Source organism: Pteropus alecto, unplaced genomic scaffold (genome assembly GCF_000325575.1).
Source record: "Pteropus alecto unplaced genomic scaffold, ASM32557v1 scaffold166, whole genome shotgun sequence".
Lineage (NCBI taxonomy): Eukaryota > Metazoa > Chordata > Mammalia > Chiroptera > Pteropodidae > Pteropus > Pteropus alecto.
This window is the reverse complement of record NW_006439757.1, coordinates 1,169,386-1,190,048: the sequence shown is the minus strand read 5'-3', so window position 1 is coordinate 1,190,048 and position 20,663 is coordinate 1,169,386. Positions and strand designations below refer to the sequence as shown.

General features: G+C 41.9%; 1 protein-coding gene and 1 pseudogene across 3 annotated transcripts in view; both read left to right on the top strand.

The window, feature by feature from the left end:
* The window catches only part of EBF2 (early B cell factor 2), a 180,462-nt gene that overhangs the window by 84,050 nt on the left and 75,749 nt on the right, over positions 1-20,663 (top strand). The gene's annotated exons all lie outside the window — the stretch shown is intronic.
* LOC112483974 lies at positions 1,950-2,068 on the top strand (annotated as a pseudogene).

Below are 20,663 nucleotides of genomic sequence, written 5' to 3'. Positions count from 1 at the left end.
AATTGGTGTAAGCAGGAAGAACTGTGTGGCAGAGGTGGACATTTATTTTGGTTTTAAATAAAGTATAGGATTTGCATAGATGAAGGGCAGGTTGGGGAGGATACCAAGGCATGGGAGTTGGGTAGAGATTAACAAAGCTTGCAATAAGAAGTGAACTTGGCAGATTGGGGAAGAGCCAAAGCCTGAAATGATTTGTAATAGTTCACAACGCAATGCCCAGCTGGTTTGTAAATTCCCGCATACACAGCGTGAACACATATCCAGGGTAGCCCTGGAAAGTCCTGGTTTACGTGCCCATTTTCCTGGTGTAAGTATTCACAGAGCTCCCTTTGAACACTCTTCAAAGTGTTCGTATTAAACATGATTAAACAAAGGTATCATTTCTGATAAATCCTGGATGTTAATTTTGACCTTGCCTGTTCGTCTTAGGGTACATGCCATGCTTGAAGCCATTGCTTCTCCTTTTTGTGCCTTTGCCTATCGATGAAACGCTTGGTGCTTTCATTTATTCCTAGGAACCTATGGATCCAAAAGAAATCTTCAACCTCATTCTCTCTTTAGTAGAACATAACAATTCACCTTTAAAAGTTGCAGAGAAGTAAAAACTCACTCGTCTCTGCTCTAGCAAAGTGTGTGTGTGTCCTCTCTCCTCCCAAGTGAATTTCCAGGTTTTCAAAGATCTGTCTTTGTCTAAAAGGGTTGGAGAACTGAGTTGGATGACTTGGAAAGTATTTAAAAATTCTTTGGACGCAGGCATCACAGAAATACCAGGTGGCCATTGGGAAGTGAGGGGGTGGATTTCATCCAGTGGTGGCTCCATTTATCATGTTCAGTTGATGGGCCAACTAGGATTCTGGAGCAGAGAATAAAGGACTGTACAACGTGGGACTTGATCTTGCTCTCACAGCTGGTAATCCCAGTCTGCACTGGCCTGGGTTCCAGCTCACGTAACCACTCTTCAGGCTCTCTCCCAGCCAGCGGGGACGAGTCTAGTTGCTGGCACAGTAGACCCAACACCTTTTTATGAGTACTAAATTTGCAAAAATAATAAATGAAAATGAGGCTGTGTGTCATTTCAGCATGTGTTCTATATAATGAAATAAGATGGTGATATCAAATTACTGGCTAATTTAATTGCCCGGAAAAATTAATTTCTAAAAATGCCAAATAATTTCCAAATCAGATAGATTAGAGCAGCAGCATCTATTTTTGGTTTGCATTTAAAGAGAAAGACATACAGTATGCTCAGAGATTTTTTTTCTTTGAAAAATCTATAAAAAACTACTTTATCCTGGGCTGGGTACCAGCTCAGGGTGGGAGTGTCGGTTCCCTTTTACTTTCCTTTCATGTCTGAGTTGCACTTATTTTTATTCTGGTTTCTTCTGACTAGTTTGTGTTTAAATTGTAGAAGACTGGCTTAAGATTTGTTAACTGGCCTGTGAATTATGCATTTCTGGTACAATTCGGAGCAGTAAGGCATTAAAAGATTGCCTGAAGGTTGCCCAAACCCTGATCTGGTTCTATGCCTGAGGCTGGTGATGAAGATTATGGTGACATCTCAGACCCTGGGTCAGTGATTTAAAAGACTTTAACCCATTCCTCCCCGAAGGAGACCCAACCTTTCTGTTTATTTGGTTCTAGTAAATCTCACTCTTGCATATCAGTATTCAGATGCAGCAATGGATAAGGTGTCATCAGTGGTTATTTCTGTCCCTCTTTGACCAAAGTAGATGAGATGTTCAGTGCAGTGGCCAAAGGTGGCTTGGCTACTTGCCTCAGCAGCCAAGAACCTTTGGAAAATAGGAGAATTTAGATTCTGAGGACTTAGTGTGTTGTAGATGCATCCTTTATGCAAATACTCTTCATGTACTTTCTGGCCTTTTATCATAATTGGACAATGAGACCAATTTTATTGTACATTTCTATTATTCTTTTAAATAAAAATTTGTGTCTGCGGCCATGCCACCCTGAACAAGCCTGATCCCGTCTGATCGCGGAAGCTAAGCAGTGTTGGGCCTGGTTAGTACTTGGATGGGAGACCACCTAGGAAGACCAGGTGCTGTAGGTGTAAAAAATAAATAAATAAAATAAAGGATTGTAAGCTGACATGTTCTTGCAATCTGTGAGGTCAACCAAGGTTTGCCTCGCCTGAAAAAAAAAATGTGCACATCTGATATGGGGTGGGCATTGGTGATGGAAGCCATCTTATTTTAGCAAACTGTAGAAGTTGAGAGGCCACTGTGTGAGCTTAAAGGAAGAAAGGCATTTGCAAAAGTAACGGAACCTAGTATTCCATTATCTATCAGTCATTGATGAAAAGGGAAAACAGCCAGCTCAGCAGGATGGCTCACTTCAAGTGCTCTTATTGAGAGGGCCACCCTTAATCAAAATTAGTCTTCGGACTATATTTATTAATACATTTATATACTGATAGGCTGTGCCCTGTTGTCTTCAAATGAAATTCCAGATTGGCTTGGCCTCTCGCTTACTGGTACAGTTTTTATTTCAAAACGTAATGAGGTTAATATTTCTAGCAATAGTGATTTAACTGATGTAAAACATCTCATCCAAAATGTCATTCTCTGTGGTACCGATGAATGCTCTTAGGTCAGTTCTAGGCAAAGTGAAGTAGGACAAGTTTATTTTCAACTTCCCTGACTGCCTCCAAATGTGGTCACTTTCCTTTCTTTTTAGGACTACCTCCCTTTTCTCCTTTTCCCCCATTCCAAAGCCACCCCCACCCCGCTCCTTCCTCCCTTCTGATAATACCGTTCTCATGCCCTTGATTTTTTCTTTCCTGCTAGTAAAGGAATGATCCAGAAACCTCACTTGTACTAAGGGACAAGTGACTTCTTATATAACCCTTCTTAGGGTACTTGCATTTCAAAAGGGCATGACGAGAACCACCTTTAAACCGGTGAAAGGGATCTCTGATGGCCAGCTTTTGGGCGTTAGGAGGAGGAGTGTTTTGTCAGGAAGAAGCTCTTGTGAGCTTTTTATTTAGCCCAACTAGAGGTTCCAAACTGCATGAGAACCTCTGTTAAATATAAAAAATATTTTAAAAAATCATCAGACTCCCAACATAATGAGGGTATTTTTAATAACTCTTAGTTGAGAAACAGACGAGGCAGCATAGTAGATAGTTAGAAGGTACACTGCAGCCAGATTGCCTGGCTTTACTCACAACTCTGCTTCTTTCTACCTGCGTGACCCTGAGCAAATTACTCGACCTCTCTGTACCTCAGCTTTCTCATCCATAAAATAGGAACAATAATGGGAATGTACCTTATTGGGTGATTGTGAGGATTAAATCAGTTAATGTGTAGATAGATGGTATTTGGAAAGTGCTTGGCATATGCTGAGCACTCAAATGGTAGCCATGATGGTGAGGACGATGACAACGAGGATGATGATGACGGAAAAATATTGAAAAGTAGAAGGGTATATTTGTGCGAGACCTATTATTTATTTAGCCATGATTTTTGATGTGCGTTTGGATTGCTAGATCACTTGCAGCGATCTCCAGCTGTCCAGGGGTCTGCGACCATAGCCGAAGTTTGCAGGAAAGACACACTCTGGCCGGCCTCCTTTTGCAGAGACAAGGAAAGGCAGAAGCAGTCAGCGCCAAAGCAGGATTAGACTTTGGAGCTCCCAGAGTTTCAAAACCCAGGAGTTCTGTGAGATATGTTCATTTTTCAGTTAAGGCTCCGTTTATTTCCCTTGTGTTCAGGGCTCAAGGAGGGAACCACTATTTCCTTTACTTTATGAGTCACGGTTCTGTTCTGTCATTTTGGGAAGGGCCTCAGGCCCTCAACAGTGTTATCACTATACAATTATCTCGAGTAAAGGCACACAGCAAAGAGCGTTTCCTTTTTGATGTAGTTATAAATGTCGCGTCATTTTGAGATTTAGGAATGTGATCAGGAGCTCTGTTTCCTAGTCGAACAGGGTATAATTAGAGTGGGACTCTGGGCCCATCCCTCACAAGACACTGTGACTGGGGAAGGTGAAGCAACGAGCTGGTTTGCTTCCTCTGTATCAGAGGGGTATCTGGAAAAGAAGTGCCTTCTCACCGATCATCTGAGCTGCTCTTACGTGGTTGCTTGCTCCAAGTCATAGAACCAGTTTGTCTTCCCAGAGGAACAACGCCTGCTCTCCAGAGAAATAACAGGTTGGAGTTTTCATTCATCCACAAAACCCCTGAGCTGGGGTGAGTGTGTGTGAAAGGAGAGACACTGCATGTTGTCATTTTTGGTTGTTTGAAGACAGGCTGAAAAGAAATCAAATCACTCAGACAACCAGTTCCCTTAGGATTAACCTCTCATCAGATTCTACCACCAAAAGAGAGGAGGCTTGTCGAATGACGCTATGAATGAACGAATGCGTGTACGCATGCATGCTTGGCCAACTAAGCTCTTTGGAAGAACTTTCTTGCATTGTTCCTATCCTAAGAAACATTCATTACACATCTTCCATCTAACAGACTTTCTGCTCTGTGGATGGAGTTGAGTGTCACAGTCCCTGCTCTCTAGAGGGTCTGAGTTCAGCTAGAGAAACAGAAGAGAAAACCAAAAATGTCAGAAGAGCACATGAGTGTTTCTCAGAGATCTGCACCAAATTTATAGGAAGGGGGCCTCTGTCTGGGAACAGAGTAGAATCACGTGTTGATTCCCTGAATGGGTGAAGAATGAAGAGGGGCTACCAAGGCAGGGAGGAGGGGATGGCATTCAGGTAGCAGGACCGCACGTGCAAAGGAGAAGGGGTGCGTGCCCCACGGCCGAACTTCCAGTAGGCGCCAGTTAGCACGGGACCCTCCGGCCAAGCAAAGGAGCGTGGGCTCGTCTGAATGCGGTGGCCGTGTGTGGGGTCATTGGGCAAGAATGAAAAGTTTTTAAGAAGGGGGTGTGACCTGACTGAATTTGCCTTTGACTAAAGCTAGACAGTGAGGTGAGGATTGCGCCTAGGGGAGAGAGACTGCAGGCAGGGCAGCCAGTTAGGGGACCATCGGCTGATCTGGGCAAGAAATGATGGGGCTTGAACAAAGGCATAGCGATGGATATACAGAGTAGGGGACAAGCTTGCAAGCCATTTGGAGATAGAAGCAGCAGGATTTGACTGGAGGTAAAAGTGAGGCAGAGGGAGAAGTCTAGGCTGCGTTCTAGGTTTCTGTCTTGGTTGACGGATCGGGGGCATAGTTGGGAAGTAGTTGCTGGTTGGTGTAGGTAATGGAGATGGGATAGGTGAAAATAACGCCATCCCTGTAAAATACAGAGAATAAACCTTTCCCATTAGGAGTAGTTGCCCCACCCCACCATCCCAAATGACTGTTGGGAAAGTTGGGAAGTCTTTGGTACTTTTCCTTAGTTACTTCTCTCTCAGCAGGCGTGTTTATATATGGTATGACACTATGCTAGGCCTGGGAGATACAGTCATGAGTGAGGTACAGATCCCGTTCACAAGGTTTTTACACGCTGTTCTCTTCCATACACACTCTCCATGGCCTGTGCTCACATTCTCTGTGTCCTACTCCAAAGAATTTGTTCTTCGTTAGCTATTGCCTCATTCCAAATAGGATGTTTGCCAATAAAGGCTTAGGAGATTTGGCTATTCTAGGCGGGTGTGCTTTGATAGGAGAGTCTGGAAGTTGAAGAGCTCCTTATCAGAAATGATTCATTCTAATGGTGGAATTTCCCCACCATGTCAGACAGCGGGAGAGATGCTTTTGGTCTGTGAGGACTTCCTGATGCTTCGGCAGGCAGACCACTAAGGCGGCAGGCTGCTCTGCCTTCATCTGGGGCCAGTCTCCCACTCCCAAACCCTCGCTCATGCTGAGACCACACTTCAGCATTCTTTACTAATAGCGAAAGACTCTCCCACCTTTGGAATAAAAGAAAGACCATTTTAGAAGGTTTAAGAGTCCTGAATCCTTATATAGCCCCAGGAATATAAATTCCCTTTTCTCAATCAATTTAGTTACCCTCCAGCAGCATTAAAATTTAATATAGCTGGAATCAGAACCACCTTCCCTCCAACTTTATTTTTTTCTCCCATAATCTCAGTTATAGACCCATTATTCAGCAGCTCTCAAAGGACTGCGTTATCAGAAACAAGCTCTACAGGCTTTTACTGTATCCTTGAAGCCAAACACAGCTTAAGCTGAAAGATACATAAAGTCGAGGAAGAAAGAAATAGTTGATTCTATATAAACGATGCCACTCCTCCCGTATCCTGATTTTAAGATAAGAGACCCTCAGTATTGGGTGACCCTAGGCAGACTCTCTTTGCTCTTCTAAACGTCTGATGCGAGAAGCTTCATTCATGCCAATAGCTTGAATCAAGTGAAAATAAAATATAGGTAACATACATGAAGGGGTGGCATCTTTGCTTGGGCTCCCTTATCTCAATTGCCCCTGAAATTCAGCAACCCGCAAAATTCTAGATGGGAAGAAATATTAGAAATTCCCTGGTATAAATGATCACATAAATACTGAATGGGAGAGATACAGCCTAAAAGAACTCACTGAAATAAGATATAGGTATTGTGTTCAGCTTTGGGGCCACGGTGGAGGAATCTTGACACCCTGGGCCTATAACAAAGGGAGCAATTAGAATTGTGCGGGCCATGAAACCAGACAACTGGACTTGTAGTCCAGGTCATAGGGCCCGGGGAAGCTTGGAGCAGAGCAGTCCGGGGTGGGAGGTGAGTGGGCAACATGGCAATCTTCACATGCTGGAAGGATTATCACACAGAATAAGGACAGTTATCAAGCCCTTGACCTTAAAAATCTAGCCCATTGTTTTGTTTTACATCTGGGACACCTGAAGCCTAGAGAGTTAAACGACTTTCTCAAGAGCAGGCCTGAATAACTGCATCCTGTCCTATTAAACAGTGGCTGCACATCAGAATATCAGTAAGTCCCTGACCCCTGGTCTGGATATGCTACTGCACTTTATAATTGAGCCACTGTTTATTTTTTGAAGGCCAACCATGTACAAAGTTCTGTACTAGATGCTAAAGGGGACTTAAACAGCATACTTTGACCTCTGCCTGCAAAAACTTCTAGTCTTTATCAGGGGAGAAAAGATTGACACCCATGAGGAATGAACTAGCTGTAGTAGGCAATATACCAGCAGTCCAAAGAGACATGGAGTAGTAGATGCTTTTATGGGTTTAGAGATAAGAACGATTACTTCAGCTAAATGCTAGGTTACAAGGTGATAAGTTTCTTTTTAGCTGTCTGTCATCTATGTCTTTTCCTCACATAAGCTTGTGGCTCCTTGTGCCTTATGTTCTTCCTTGTCCCCATAGAGTACCCAATATGTGCCAAGCAAATAACAAGTGCTTAGCATAACTTAAATCAAAAGTTTTAAGGAGATGAATTTTTAACGATGCTCTCCTTTTTAAACTCATCTGTTCAGACAGATACTTTCCAAAGAGGAACAGGAGCTTGTTTGGGGTGTGGCTGGGGCCACAGTCTGGGGCACACTGGGGTCCTGTTCTTTTCTAGGTCTTTTTCTTCTAGCTGAAAGCTGATAAGGACATTTGTAATCTTTCAAGATACCAGGAGAGTCATAGGGATTCTCTGAGATCTTATTCTGCTCTATTTCCAACAAGAAATGGAAAGGAGGAGAAGAATGTTCCAGACTGAATAGGCCTCTTTCATAGTGTTTTGGTTGGGGACAATACTGGGAAGTGCTCTATTTTCCTGGGGTTGTCTAGCTTCCCAGCTAAACCCAGTGGTTCCTGTGGTCAGGGGTAAACAGTTGTCGCCTAACCCACGAGCTAGGGATCTGGAACCAAAGCAGTCACCATCTACTCTTCTGAAGGTCAACCCTGTTCAAGAGTCTGTGCCAGCAAGATGGTAGCAAGGAAGAGAGAACACTAGGAGTGAGGAATCAGTTCTAAATGAGATGTTCCCACCAGAAGGCCTCTGAAGCCTATCCTAGTTTGATAATTTTATTCCATAGAAGAAACGAATATTTGGCTATGAGCCCCACTTAGCTCCTGCACGCTTGAGACAAGGTGCTCACAGGCTTGAAGAGAAAAGAACCCTGTGAATCTCCCTGTGAAAATGAACTTCATTGTTCATACTGGTTCCATGGAGAAAAATCCTGTGCTCGCGGAAGTCACCCCTTCCCTGAGCACATCTGCAAAACGTCCTCCAACCCACTCCACGCCGAAGTCCGCGGAGCAGCCTGGGACCCACAGAAGTTCTGTGACACCAAAGGGGAGCCGCCTCTAGGCCTGGAGGGTCAGGATGGGCAGGGACGAGAGAGTGCTCCGGTTTTCAGAGTCGCCCTCGCCTCGCAGCCCCAACCTCCTCAATTATCAAGGAAAGGAGATAGATGTAGAATCTCCAGTTTAGGCTTAAGTCAAGTGAGAAAAGACTTTCAGTTTCCATTTCAAGAGTGATTTTACCATATATGTATCTCTGAAGCTGCCTGAGGAGGGGGCTAGGGGTTGGCCTCTGCCCTGGCGACCTCAGACAGCAGTTAATCTCCACAGAGCCTCTCTAAAAGGGGGACAAGCCCCACAGGGATGTCGTGTCAGTTTACTAATGGCTGCAAAAGGCTTTGAAAACCCCCAAGTCCTGGAGGAGTGCTGCTCCCAGCAAAGGGAAAAGGAAAACTGCATTTCCAGGACGCTGCCGCCCAGTGACATTCCTCCTTGTGGGTAAAGGAATCTGTGGCTTCTCCCAATCCTGAACCCAACATAGGTGGACTGGTTTTCAAACTGTGTCAGGATCCAGGAACTTCCAGGTAACAAAATGCTCAGCCCTGGAAGAGTGAGAAGAATTCAGAATAGGGGTTTGGGGGAGCACTGAGATAGTGTTAACATCCTCTTAGCATGTCGGAGCTGCCGCCCAGATCCAAGGGTGTCTGGAAAGGGAGCTGCTGCAATTAGTTAATATATTAGTAAATTTATTAATCTAACATTTATGGAGTTTATTATACAACTTGTATACTATTCAACATATGATACATATATTATATAGAGTATACGTGTTTGTATATGTAGTTTTCTCATGCGAAGTATTAGGACACGGTAAATCCCTCAGAAGAATTCTTCAGTTTTTCCTGAAACTGAAGCGTTCACACGTTAATGACCACAAAATCCAAGCCCTTCGTGATACCAAACTGCATGAACTATATACACCCAAGTGAGTGCCAGAGTGACTGCAAAGTAGGGAAGCCACAAACCTAAAGTGTTCCAGTATCTGGTGGTCACCCCTGGGGCCCATGCATAGGCTTTTTAGTTATCTGTCTTTCGAAGTGAAAATGTTTTTTGTTAGCAGTTTTCAAAACTGCAAATTGTGAACATCTCCAAAAATATCTTACAAATGAACCAAACATAAATATACTACATCTTAAAAAGGCGAAAGAAACCCAGAGTTTAGCTCCAGTCCTTCTGTTTCCAGCTCCCTGGAAACACTTTTTCTTGTGGGCTCCACAGATTGAGGATGGACAACGAACCAACATTATACTAAGGGGTACCGAATTGTACATTCTTCACGCAAAGGTGCCTGAGTTAGCTTACCATTTAACCAGACTCCTTCATCTAAGACATAAACCAAATTGCACTGGGAAAAGTTATATTAGAATACAGGTTTCTGGAGGTGGCTTTTAAGTGTTCAGTTTCCAAACGGACAGGTACGCTTGAGAATCATGTGTGTTCCCTGGTGAATTTCATCGTTCTTCCTAGGCATTTCCAAAGCCTCTTGGGCTCACCTCTGCCTTGGAACTCAGGAAAGAATCTTAGGATTTTCTCTCTGGTGTTCATCTCTTCCGCTGGACCATGAGTCCTTTGAGAGCAGGGACATGCCCTTCTATTTCCAGCCTCCAGCACAGTGCTTATCAAATAATAGATACTCAATAAACATCTTTTGAATAAACAAAGAATCCATAATTTAGCCACAGTGCAGACTGAAAAGGACTAAAACCCCAGGTCATCTTCGGAATGGAAATGGTTCACTTTGGACACCCCCACCACATTTTAATAAGTTTATTGGAGTGTTATAAATAATGGTTTGGTGACAGTGGGGAGTTTTGTAAAGAAGGGGAGGACTAGGGCAGGACCAATGGACAATGTAGATGTGGGTCTGGCTCCTCTGACAGTAGTTGGTGGTCCGGGACTGTAGCTGTCAACCTGGATGTCTTCAATGCTTCTCCACAGCATAGACTAGGGGGTTAGATGATGGAGGAGCCATAATTTCTATTGTCTCTTCTTTTCCCAGACTCCTTTGATCCTTCTATAGCACTATCATCTCATTCTCCTCCAAAGAATGTCAGATGGGAAAGGTGAGCAGAAAAGAGTAAGAGCAGCAATGATTTGGGGGTTGCGGGTTCTTGTCCAGCCTTAGTAGCAGAGGAAGCGTAGGGGCGGGGTGGCCTCAGGGATGAGAGAAGAACAGCCTCTACCCTGCCATTACTGCCCCTCCACTCTTCATGCCTGTGGGGTTTGGTGTCACACCCTATCAACTAACCAATGAAATAATGCTTGAAAAACTATTTTAGAGATAGGGTGCTCTATAAATATAAAGTATCATTATAATTGTTATTAAATCTTGCCAGAGTAAAATATTTCCTTTTGGATGAAGTTGTTTGGCACACGGGAAAAATAATCCCCGCTGTTAGCCTTACAAATAGCTAGCAAACATTTACTAGTCTACCATGTGTGAGAGAAGGGGAGGCAGTGGTTGGGGGTCTCTCTCTCTCTGTATATACATATTCCACATGCCTTCCCTCAAGAGGCACATGGAAAATGCAATGAATGAAGTCATTCTTGCTCTCACCTGGTTTAAATCATTACTTGCCTAGTCAAGGGGGCTGGTGCCTATTTTAAGGAACCAAGCAGAAATCAAGGTTTTCATTTCAGATGGCCTGCTAAATGACGCCTTCTCCAAGCCTCAGTGTCCTTTTTCTTTTTCTTTTCTTTTCTTTTTTTTTTGTAAAATGAAAGAATGGAGGGAAATGACCAAAGAGGTTCCTTTCCATCTCTGGTAACTAATGAATCTCTGTGGCTAATAGTTCTTAACTCCTATCTCTGGGATGCTGAGGGTATCATGAGATAAAGAAAACAATGTTCAGAGATCTTTGAAAGAAAAACGCCAAGGAAACAAGGGTGCAGCTCGGGGGGATGGAACCGGCTCCAAGGTGCATCCCCGGCTCTGCTCCACAACCTGCTAACTGTCTAGATTTAGGCAAATCATGTAACCTTCTTGTCTTTGTTTATTACATCAGAAAAAAAAGTGCGGCTAGTAAGTCCCACCTCAGAAGGTTGCTGTGAGGCTCAAAGAGGTATATGAAAAACGATTTTGTAAAATATTCTTCATGTATTAGTCATCACGAACCCTGGCTCTGCCACCAGCTACAATGGAATGTGGGAGCTGCCCCGAGTTTTCCCCCCAGGGTCTCTTTCAGTTTTAACTGTCTATTTGTTCATGATGATGATATTTCCACATTTGTGTGTGTGTGTGTGTGTGTGTGTGTGTGTGTGTGTGTGTGTGTGTGTGAAGTACCCTAATGACTACCTATATGTCTTAGAATCATCAAATATACACATATTTTTCATTAGAAGGGCTTAGATGTCATCCAGTCCAACCAGCTAAGTCACACAGCCATCCTCTGTGTGGCATCCTTGATAACGGGTTAGTTACTGTGATCGGGAAATCACGCCGAACAAGGGAGTTGATTTTGATTTTGAGCAGACTTATATATTAGTAGGTTTTTTTCTCATATTGAGCCAGGTCTGCCCCTTGGTAAATCCTTCCCACTGGTCCTACTTTCTGTGTTTGGGAAACCTAAACAATTTCAAGTTATTGGTATTAGATCTATCTCAAACTACTCTCTTGTCTAAGTTGATAATGATCTCCCTGCTTCGTAGATAAAGAGGAAGAACAAAGTTAAGTGACTTGTCCCTGGTTACACAGTAGGACCCTTCAGAGAATGATGAGAAATTCGTGACTGCTGCTCGCGCCTTCTGAGCCACATAGAAATGCTCTTTCGACTTACATAGGGAAGCCCCTGTTTCCTTTTACCAACAAACAGCAACCCACTGCTTTGTTTTGGATTCTTCTGTCTAGCTAGATGTTTTTATTACATTAATTGTAAAAGGTTTTTGTGGTTGACCAAGGCTAACTCATTAACATACACATAGAGGAAACCAACATATAACCAAAGTGATGGATCAGGAAACTCTGGGGAAAGCTGTCCTGCATTAATGTTTTTACATCAAACTTGAAATAATATTAGGAAAATAGATAACACACAGACATAGAAATATCTCTGAATTTTGAAGCAATGCTCTCAGTTTGAATGAATTCGATGATGTAAAAGTAAAGAAACTGGGGAGAAAAGATCACAGAACAGAAAAGTTAGGAGCATTTGAGCTTTATTTTGTTGCAATATGGAATATCATCCTCGGTCACTCATTTTAAAAAAATGTTTAGGTATTTGTCTTAAGAGTAAAGTCACCACAACAGAAAAATACACAGTACTTATGTTTTGTGTGGAACAGCAGGGAAAAGGCAAGAATAAATAGGGAGACACTGTCCCATTTCCACAGCTTGTATGGAGGGATTGCCTGGATCTTTCAGGAGCTCCACAGAGAGGGGAAGAAAGCAGAAGTCTGTGACTTCTTGGTATGAATAGTCAGCTTTTCCCTTAGAAATTTAATGCATCCTAAAGGGAAATGTGGAGATTATATAGGATTCACTGCCTCTTCACAATACCAACCACATTTTATAAGCAAGAACAACAAGGCCCAGGCAATCGTAGGGCCACTGAGCAGATTAGGCAGAGCCAGCGCTGGAGCGCTGGACTTTGAGTCTAAGCCCGGCGCTCTCCCCACTGTATTACTGATGACTTAATTCTCACTGTCCAGAAGATGGACACCCTAACCACAATTGCACCTTCCTTCCTTCTGAAAGCATAAAGAATTACTTAAGCCTTTCATTCAGCCACAAAGAAAATCTTATCATTAACTCCTTCAGTTATAGCTCAATGTCACAATTGCATCAGATGCATTTCTCATTGTTAGATTTAGTATATTCCAAGGTTAAGATATTTGTCTTCTATATTTGCTGGAAACAAAGGAAGAATTTTAATAGCTGTACAATTAGAGGAAAGAAAGAAAGAAAGAGAGAAAGAAAGAAAGAGAAAGAAAGAAAGAAAGAAAGAAAGAAAGAAAGAAAGAAAGAAAGAAAGAAAGAAAGAAAAATAAAAGAAAGAGAGAGAGAGAAAGAAAGAGAAAGAAAGGAACGAGGCTTTTTATCTTTCAAAGTAGGGGAGGAAAAATAACATTAACACAAAGGAACACTCTTACTAAGAGTAGGTGGAGAAAGGCATCTGAAAAATAATACCTCAAGATGCATTGAAACATTTTAGGGAATTAGGGAATTCTGATCTCCTGAAAAAAAAGAAAATTAATATTAAAGACAAGCTGTGAGTTTCCATCTGGCCTTGCCGCTTTCGACTAACGCTTCCATGACGGAATTCATCTGTCCATCAACTGTCAAAAATTCTCCTGTCAGTAAATCCCACGATACCCCAGCAAGCCCACCCCGCTCAAAATATTCCGTGCCACAAACTATTCCGAATTCTGAATTCTTTTTTTTTTCAAGTCTCTGTACTATAAGACATAAAAGTTGTTGCCCTCTCCTCTTTTTTCTCTTCCTTTCCCCCAAATTTCTCTCACCCACACCCTCTAGAATGAGTGGATGAGGGAACTTGAGTGGAAAATTTGGGGAGCCCTCAATCATTTGGAGATTGCATTCCCACCAAGACCCTTCTGAGCTTTTCTACTAGAGTCTGACAACAGACAGCCCACATCTGTTTTAAAACACTGAGTGGTTGTGAAGTGTGAACTCCCCACTGTTTAATGTAACTACATGACTATTTAATGTACACAGTGGTAGAGCCGCTCAGAATGCCAAACTGTTGTGACATGCCTGAAGGACATATATAAACATAATATACTGTGGTTTACGGTGACAAAGAACATCTATGCCACAAATAGGGAGATCTGTTTGTTCACCAGTGAGGTCTTTCCCCCGCCCCATCGCCCATGTCAGCAGTGAAATTGACACGGGGCTAATGAATCGATAAATCTAGAATGGGCATAACATGCCCTATTGTAATAATTTTAAATCTCGAATTTCAAAACCACTTATCTTTTAAATTAAGCTGAATATATAATGCAGAGGGAAGGGGGTGGTGTTGCAGAGAGGAATGAAAGTGGGGAATGCTGAAGATTTTGGCCTCTTCCTAGAGACTTTAACTTTTGTGGGCACTGGGAGAAATTAGGTGACATTTTGGTGCTACTTTTGGTAAATTTGTGGGATGTAATTTTCCGTATATCGCCATAGATAGAAAAACATCTACAGCTACTGCTACGGTTAATAAATGAAATAAGAGAGAAGACATTATGGCTTTGCAAATATATTTCATTTTTGATATGTTTCTCCCAAAGGTGAATTCTTGTACTTCTGACATGTCATTAATCAATTGATCAGAATCTGTTATTTTACATCTCATTGCTACAATTCTAATTAACCTTTGTGAGTTAAATACTCACCAAAAATCAACTCCAACGTAGCCCCCTTTTCTCTAATCCAAGCATTTCAATAAAAGCTTTTCTTTTTTATCAGTCTTTTATTAGGAATTAAATGGAAAAGATCTATTCTGTGTGGTATCTACTGCTCTTTAGGGATTTTGAAAACCTAGAATAAAATCTTTAGGCATGAAAAACATACGAATATTGTACTCTTAGTAGGTCTCCAGAGTGTAGACTCAGCCATTCTTGAATATACATCTAGGAAAGAGTTTTTTTTTTTTTTTTTTTTTAATTCAAAGTTAACTGTTTCTCAGAAAATAACTATTTCCATGGAAAACATACTGAAACAAAACATACTGAAACAACAACAAAAAATCCCTTTGTAAATGATACCAAGAAAGAGAAGGGAGATTTATTTTGAAAATAAATTTTAAACCGCTATTGTTGGTACCATTTAAGTTATGCTGTTTTGGGTACAGACTAAGATTCAACTTTATCCATTATTGAAAATAGCAATGCGAAGGTCCTGGAATTGGGAAGACTTACTCTTGCCTCGGACTGTTACGTTTCGGGGTTCCCGTGATCGGTATATTACTGTATCCTGTGGTTCGCATAATTTTCCCCAACAACTTAGCAACCATCGAGGGAATAAATCTGAGAAGGCCTTTAAAGCAAAATAGTGAACGCTTTCCTGTTTGCCTTCGAACCGCAGCCTAAGTCCCGCGACAGATGAACTGTCCCAGGCGCTGAGGACTTTTCTTATAATGCGAATTTTAAAAAAGACATGGGGAACGCAGCTGAGAGAGGAGCCGAGGATGGAGAAATTCAATAACACAGCAGAGAGGGGGGAAAACCACTTTTGTAGATCAGGCAAATAGGAAGTTTCAGTGTATGGTCTTTTAGGAGCTGGTTGTCCCTTTAAAATATGGTGAAAGTGGTTTTTTGCTTGGACACGATTTCCTATTATATTCTTCTCCACTCATCTGCTGCCTTTCGTCACACTGAACGTTACCATCCCCGAGAAACACCTCACATTAGCTCCTAATGCGTGTAAGTTTCTGGTTACAGGGCTGCAGATGCTGTCTGACGTTACCACCCTTGCACTGCCCAGCGGACTTTAACGGGCTTTTATTTTAATTTCCTTTCTCCCGCTGGTTGCAACTTTGGAGCCGAACACAAACCTCACCGCGCAAACAGGGTTAGTGCCTCTTTAAGGAATATTTAAATTGCATTTCCTACTGTCAGTTAAGTCTCATCAATCATGTTTTTAATTAAAAAGAAGGACATCTACATCCCACTTTCGACTCAAAGTGCATAATGAAATTGTAGATTGGGGCAGCGCTGGAGAGTTTGAGCACCGCTCAATGCATTCTGCGGAGATGCGGGGGAGGTCAGGAACACTGGTGCATATGCAAGTGGCAAACAAATAACACTCCTGATAGGGCCGGGTGACATGTGTCAGCCCTTGTCATCGAGAAACAAGAAAGGCAATGTGCCCAGACAAAGGGTAGGGTGGAATCTCTACACACTGGCAGAACCTGACCCACGCGTGAGGGCTTTGTGTAGCAGATGCCTCTCTCATTGTTCTGTGCCTCCCTCCCCAGTACCCCTGACAACAGCCACTGCCGCTGGCATTCCACCCTGACATCTGTTCAGCTTTATTGATGCGGCCCTGGAGGAATTCCCAGTGTAAACAGGGAATTCTCTAAGGGAACCCCATGTTGTAAAGGGATGAGCTGCATAATGCAAAGATTTAACCACTATTTAAAGGTGTGACACTTGATTGAAAGTGACTTGATTTTTACCCCCCTTTCCAATCCTACCTCCCGCTCCACCCTTAACAGTATTTGGCACACACTGGCTGCGGCAACACCCCACCTTCTCCTCCTCATCGCTTTGTTTTCCTGATGCATAACTGTTAGAAAGAATGAAGGGTGCGGGGCCTGGGTCCCACCGTCCAAAAGAGCCACTTAAAAAAAAATTCTGGGTTACAGTCAATTGAATCTACTTGTCGCGTTGGGATCCTGCCCGTTGCCCACCCACACTTCTGGCGAGAAACAGCTTGAAAGTCACTTGGTCCTGTGGCTGAAACTAATGGGGTGGGCTTTGTGCTCCTTGCTAGAAGCAACTGTGGCAATTTACAGTCCCTGGGCAGAGCCTAGTTGGACCAGTTCTGGCAGTGCTTTAACTTAGGGGATTTGCCTTTGGAATTTTATGTTTTTGGCAGTGCAGCCGTAGGATGTTAATACGAATTTTTTAAAAAGCAGACCTGTTGAGAAATGCAATGCATTCATCTTTGCCCCAGCAAATGTACACGTGCTCTCTCTCAGGCCAGCTCTGAAATGCTGCAGCCTCACTCAACTTCTTGGCTGATATTCAAGTACAGGGAGTGTCGTGAGAGCTCAAGCCACTCACATTTTCTTGCTGAGCTGAACTGTGCAGAGAGCCGTCAACAGGGCCCTGGGCAGCGTGATTGCATCTAGTTAGGAGTGAACTTGACTTGTTATAATACACGGACACAGTATCTCTTGTGACACTGTGGGCTGGGTTTGGATTCGTGTGGGTCCAAATCCCCACTCCCTTCCAATCCACTAGTGGATAGATGAAATTTGAAAGTTACAATGACTCCCTTCTGACTGATTCAAAATAAATGAGGTTCTGTGTTATCATAATAAGAGCAAAAGAAAATGGCAAACTTACCAAAGTACAAAGTCCAAAGTCATAAAAAGAATCCATCTCTATAAGGGCCTGAAGCATTGCTGACTGTGTTTTCAGAGAACAGATATCAAGAAGGGGTGTGTGGGTGTGTGTGTGTGTGTGTGTGTGTGTGTGTGTGTGTGTGTAGGCCTGTTCTTCACCTAGAATTTTAAGACCTGCTTTCAGCTGACCCTTTTCCTTTCTTTGACAGAAGGTGTCTTACACTATAAGGCAGCAGATCTTTCAGTCAAAGGAGCTGACTTGCCATTCAGGCATGCTGCTGTTCCTGCTGCCACTGAATGAATTTTTACTTAACAGTGGGAACCTTCTAGAATTTTTTTTATTTCTAAAAATAATTTGTATGTTTTTTTTCTGATTGACACAATGCATGATTATCTTAGAAAATTTACAAAACATGGACAAGCAAAAGAGAATAAAATGAAAACTACCCATTAACCCACCAGTCAGGAATAATCATTAATTCCCTTGGTTAGTCTTCCAGTCTTGTCTCTCTATCTCTTAGTTAAAAAAGAGCAATTATCCTATGTTTGCTCTTTTGTAGTCTGTTTTCTTTTTAACTTGCTACCTTTCAGAATTATTAAATATTCTATAACAAATTTGAAACGATTATGTAGTATTCCTTTGTATATCATAGTCAATTATTCATTTCAAGACAAATATGGTTTTCACTATTGTATTTATTATAAACAATGCTGCAAGGAACATCTTTTGTTGGTAAAGGTTAAGCCATATGCATGTCTCTTTGTTTGGGACAAACCTTTAAAATACAATTGCTGAGTCAAAAGCCATATGCATTTTTTAAGACTTTTGATCCATATTGCCATACAACCTGGGAGATTGTACTACCATACTCTCACCAGAGCATCCCCAAATGGAAGTCTTGTCGGCATATTACGTGTATCTGTGTAATATGGAGCTATTTGTGGAGAGGCCACAGTCCCTTTTCCATAGATTCATGACAGCATTTCTAATGAACGTGTCCATTCCCAAATCCCTCCTCATCTATTCTTTGCTGCGTGCAATGGTTGAAAAATAATAAGTACAAACGGCGAAGTGGTGATGGAAGCCTCTGAGTCTGGCAACATCCAACTTCCCTTCCTGTCCACTTTAAAGTGAAAAATAAGTTAACGTTGACATTTTTACCAGTCACAGATTTAAAATGAAATGGAAATAGGATTCAGGCCCCATTCTGAAAAATTCACATGAACACTCCGGCATGTCTATCAAGACCTGTTGGAAGGTGACAAAGACAAGATGACTCACAGCTTTGCAAAAGAATGCTCTCTCATTGGAAGGGGACCATGGTTGGGCTGCCCCTTTAAGCACAGTTTTTCTTCGCTGAGTCTGAATATACCTTTTGGGATTCAAAATAATTTTGCAACAGTGGATACAGACCTTCTTTATTTGTTATTGGTCTGGGAACAGCAACAGATTAAAAAAAATATTACCGGGTCAAATAACAGCTGTTATTAAGTTCAGCTTTTATTATCAATTTGCCAGTAGAATCCGGCAGTAAAAAAAAAAAGTCCACATCTGAGCTTTTTACTAATCAGTACTCTCATTTCACTAATATTCTAACGACTGTCAATTTACTTCAGTGCTGCCATTTGCAGAATTTTCCAATTAGCAGCAAACCTGTTCCACCTTCTCCTGTAATTACGGGGGACTCAGTTCAGATCAGCTGCGGCCAGACAGCATGTGATGTCGTTGCCAAAATCTGTGCAATGTTGTTTTTAACCTTTGCATGTGCTGGCACAGTTTTAACATCTCTGTTTGTAGGCAGGAGGCTCCCACAGTAGTGGCATGTGTCAAAATATCAAAATTATTTTTAATAAACACACAACGAGGATGAAAACATAAATATGGGCATATTTGGTTTGGTTTTTGGATCAATTTAACGTCTGTTTCAGATTTGGTAATGTTTCCCCAGCTCTACCCCATTTATTTATTTATTTATTTATTATTTATTTTTAAAATCAAGAGTCCTTTGAAAAGGAACAATTGAGAGCTGCTGAGTTAAACCAATTTCTTCCTGCTTCCTTCACTAGTAAAACAACAATTACTTAAAAATCCTAAAGTTTGGAATGGAGGGATTCAGTGATCATGTAGGATAACCCTCTCGTTTTTAGAAACGAGGAAAGTAAGGCCCCAGCTGGAGAAGGGACTGACCCAAGGTCACATTGCTAGTTATGTGCAGAACTGGGGCTAGAGCCCAGGTCTTCTGCTTCCAGTCCCAAGATTCCTTCCACTACTGCATTTCTTCCCCTCCTTCTCTGGGTGGCTTCTAAATATGGCAGTAGAAAGAACAGGAAACCCTCACCTGGATTCCTCATTTCATGGACTGCCTCGTTTCACAGATGTTGCTAGCAACATCAAAACCAATCAAATTCTCTGAAAGCTGCCTAAACAGCTGACATTGCAGTAATAACAATAGTGCGGCAATAACTATTATTGCTACATGAAAAAAATATATTTAATAATAAGCTCATTGATTTTTAACAACGTCTCTGTGTTGCCTAATTGATGGGAAGTTGTATGTTTGTGTAGCCGATGGGGGTTATGAATTAAATATGGCCGTCTTTCCTTGAGGGATGCATGTCAATGCAAGAAAGACGGAAGATCTACATTTCCCCCAAGCAAAATAGTTCCCTTGTAACAGAAGCAAGGAAGACTGAAATGCGAACAAAAATAAAAACCATCCATCACTGTTTATTAAGTGCTGCTACTTGAAGGTAAAAGGGATATTGAACTGTTTTTAAATTGGAAGGAATGTAGCTGGACAAAATATTGATGGTAATATTAGCTGGGTGACAAATTTTATTCTTTTGTCCACATTCATCAAAGGAGCAATTTGGAGTGAATGATGCTCTCTATGCCCATAAACTGATTTTTCTTCCCTTTTTATTTTTTAAGCACACTTGTTTATTAAGGAACATGTTATAGGAGAGATGGTACCTCCATCTGCACGAGCCAAAGTTTCCACAACTGCTTTAGACCAGGCCATGCATTGATCTCCAAGGTGCGTGAATAAAATTTAATATAGGCTTCAAAATTGAGGCAGACTGAGTCTGTTCCCACAATTTAAAAGAAAAGGGGTGGATCAGATTTGATTTCATTTTTAGCTGTGGTTTTCAAGTGGAAGTTCTGAAGCATTTATTTATTTTTCCAAATTTATAGTGTGCCCCTTCAGTCCAATGTTCACTGGCTGCCGTTCAATGAAAACATCCAAGTTTCTATGGCAAAATGGGCTGAGGCAGGGAAATGAAAATTGAAAATGTCGGCTGACAATGAGAATTTCAATAAAAATTTAGTTTGAAGTTTCATTCGCTGCAACTCTACTCAACTGCAAGTCATTTTTGTTTTTGTGAGGTCGTGAAAGTGCCGAGATGTT